This window comes from Mesocricetus auratus, unplaced genomic scaffold (genome assembly GCF_017639785.1).
Source record: "Mesocricetus auratus isolate SY011 unplaced genomic scaffold, BCM_Maur_2.0 Super-Scaffold_15014, whole genome shotgun sequence".
Taxonomy (NCBI): Eukaryota; Metazoa; Chordata; class Mammalia; order Rodentia; family Cricetidae; genus Mesocricetus; species Mesocricetus auratus.
The window spans coordinates 54,811,754-54,814,864 of record NW_024429186.1 but is presented as its reverse complement, the minus strand read 5'-3'; the positions used below and the strand labels follow the sequence as shown (position 1 = coordinate 54,814,864).

Below are 3,111 nucleotides of genomic sequence, written 5' to 3'. Positions count from 1 at the left end.
AGAAAAGAAGTATATGAAGATTATCATATGAAGGAAAAGATTGTGAAAACTCTAAAGGGAAAGAAATAATAACTAAGAAATGTAATACACAAAAACAAAAATTCATTACATGGGATTACTAATAGATAAGATTGAATAAATAATCAATGGGAAGGAACACTAATACAAAGTATCCAAACTTATATAAAAACCACTACAGGATGAACAGAAGGGAATGGCAGTAAGAATGAAGGCTGAGGCAAGAGGAAAACATGTTCAAGGCCAGCCTTCTGGCAAATAAAGCCCAGTATGCATGGGACCATAGCTTAAAAATACAGAAACAAACTAAAACCCAAACCAGAAAGAGACAGACACAGAGACATAAATACACAGAAGAGAATGAATGAATAAAACATACAGTATTTTTTACTTAGCATTTATACATTTTCTAATATAGAAAGAGATTATATAACATGAATAAATGTTGGTATCTGGTAATAATAAAATTAATTTAGAAATTGATAACAGAAAGTATAAATAAAATCTTCAAATATTTGAAGATTATGTAATATACTTTTTATAAAAGCACAATACACCTAAGAAATACTTGAATTATAAAGATCACCAAGAAGAGGTTTGATTTGAAATATGAAATAGAAAGTTTACATATCTTCTTTATCACCATTAGAGATATTAGAAAAACCCTGGCCTTAGAGAACAAACTCTCCTCCAATTAAAGAAGGAATAACAACAAGAAAATTTAAGCAGAGTATGTCCAGGAAAATGCAATAGATATAAGTATATATTATATGGGTATTGCCCAAAATTAAGTGGTAGTATAGACTCTTCAAAAATCATATAATATTCTTTAGCTAGTTTTTACAGATTTTCTAATTTAGAGATTAAGTTACTGTTTTTTGGGGGTTTTGCTTTTTTTTGGTTAAAGATGTTTAAATTCACTATTATATTTGCATGTTAGGCCAGATACAGCATATTTGATAAACAACATGGGAAAACTGAAGAAAAGCTAGATATAGTGTACAGCCTTATAATCACAGGACTCAGAAGACTTAGGCAGAAGGACTAACCCTCTGAAACCTGCAAGGCTATACACTGAGTATGAAGAAAGCCTGGATTATATAGTGAAACCTTGTTTCAGGAAAAAAGAATAAAAATCATTGGGCTATAAAACACCAAATAAACACATGCCTTAGCTGCATTGATGAAACATATTTTTTTTCACTTTTCAGAAGTAACTATTTTTATTAATATTCTTTTTTTTTTATTTTCCAGTTTAAATTTAGATAAGAAACGAGATTGCTTCACAAGTCAGTTCCAGGTCCCTCTCCCATTCCCTCCCCTCCTCCCGTGCCCTCCCCCCAATCGCCCCCCCCGTTATCCCCTCATTCCCCCAGGGAGGGTGAGGCCCTCCATGGGGGTGTGCATAGTGTGTCATTTCATATAGGGCAGGGCCTAGACCCTTCCCCAAGAGTTCAGGTTGAGAGTGCACCTCACATTGTTCTATGGGAGTCCAAAGTCCGTGTGTATACTTGGGATGGGTACTGATCTGCTGCCCAAGGCTCGATAGATTCCCTAGGCCTCCTCACTGACCCCCAGATTCAGGGGGTCTTGATCAGTCCCATGTTGGATTCCCAGGCTGAGGCCTGGGATTCAAGAGTTAACCTTTGTCTGGTCAGCTGGATGAAACATGTTTTTAATCGTCTCCCCAAGACAAGAAAATTTTCGGGAGCTGATGGAAGAAATTCCTTGTAAAATTCCTCTCCATCTTCTCTGGGCTCTAAGCCCACTCAGCAATGACTTAATATCTGTGTAAGATAGGAAATTGTAGTGCAACCACCCTGGATTCTAGAACAATCTTGACTGAGGACCAATAAACAATACTGAATGAGGTCATAACAATATACACCTTGTTTGACTTTCTTCAACTCTGTGCTTCCCAAAGGAGTGCTCTTTATTATCTTTTAATTTCAACAATATAACAGGGACATTCTGTTCAGGACTTTTTGCTACTTCAGCAGCTAAAGACAAGATTCTTGAATCTGTACCTGTTGGCTTCATTTTTCTCCCTACTACCCTGTTGCAAGGCCGATCCTTGAGTAATCAAGAGTACAAGGCCTTCACTGCCTCCAGGAATCAGTCATCTTGCCTTGACTTTGTCCACTTCAGGTCCTGACCAGCACAGCACACCTCAGCATCAGCATGCATTTGCCGAGCTGTGTGTGTCGCAATGCGGGAAGCGCAATATAGTTTCTTTAAAGTAGAAATATTGGGAGAAGGAGTAAGAACAACCCTTAGACAGACCAAATCCATGCATCGCTGCATCCCCGTGTTCAGCGCTGATGTCCCTTGCTACTGCCATGCCCAAAAGAAAGGATGAAGTGCTTATTAAGGGAGATAAATCCAAGGTGAAGGACAAGCCACAGAGAAGCCACAAGGTTGTCTGCTAAACCTACTCCTCCGAAGCATAAAAAGGCCCCTGCAAAGAAGCGCAAGAAGGTACCTAAGGGGAAGAAGGGGAAAGCAGATGCTGGCAAGGAGGCAAATAATCCTGCAGATAATGGAGACGCCAAAACAGACCAGGCACAAAAAGCTGAAGGTGCTGGAGATGCCAAGTGAAATATGTACAGTTTGAAATACAATTTTTATAAAGCTTTATAAAAATGCAGAATTTTGTTTTACTTTTTTTAAGTTATGTTAGCACATGTTCAGAACACGTCATTGTTTTTTGGAGGAAAGTAACATGTGTCACTAACAAAATGTCTCCTAAGCGGGATTGATGATGCTTGATGGAAAACATCCTTCCCTGACAATTTAGAAAGACTTCTTTTGGCTCAGGAGCGACTTTCTGGTGTTGACATATGTGTCCACCATGACATAGAATGCTTTTTTTTTTTTTTTTTTTTTTTTTTTTTGGTTTTTCGAGACAGGGTTTTTCTGTGGCTTTGGAGGCTGTCCTGGTACTCGTTTGGTAGTCCAGGCTGGTCTCGGATTTACAGAGGTCCATCTGCCTCTGCCTCCCAAGTGCAGGGATTAAAGGCGTGCACCTCCAGAATGCTTTTTTTAAAAAGAAAAATCTAAATTCATTTATATATCCTCTTCCCCCGGTACCAC

The 3,111-nt window shown here is 38.4% G+C and overlaps 1 pseudogene; it reads left to right on the top strand.

Annotated features, from left to right (window-relative positions):
* Nucleotides 1–1,647: 1,647 nt before the first annotated feature.
* Nucleotides 1,648–2,617, top strand: LOC101833157 (annotated as a pseudogene).
* The last annotated feature ends 494 nt before the right edge of the window (nt 2,618–3,111 follow it).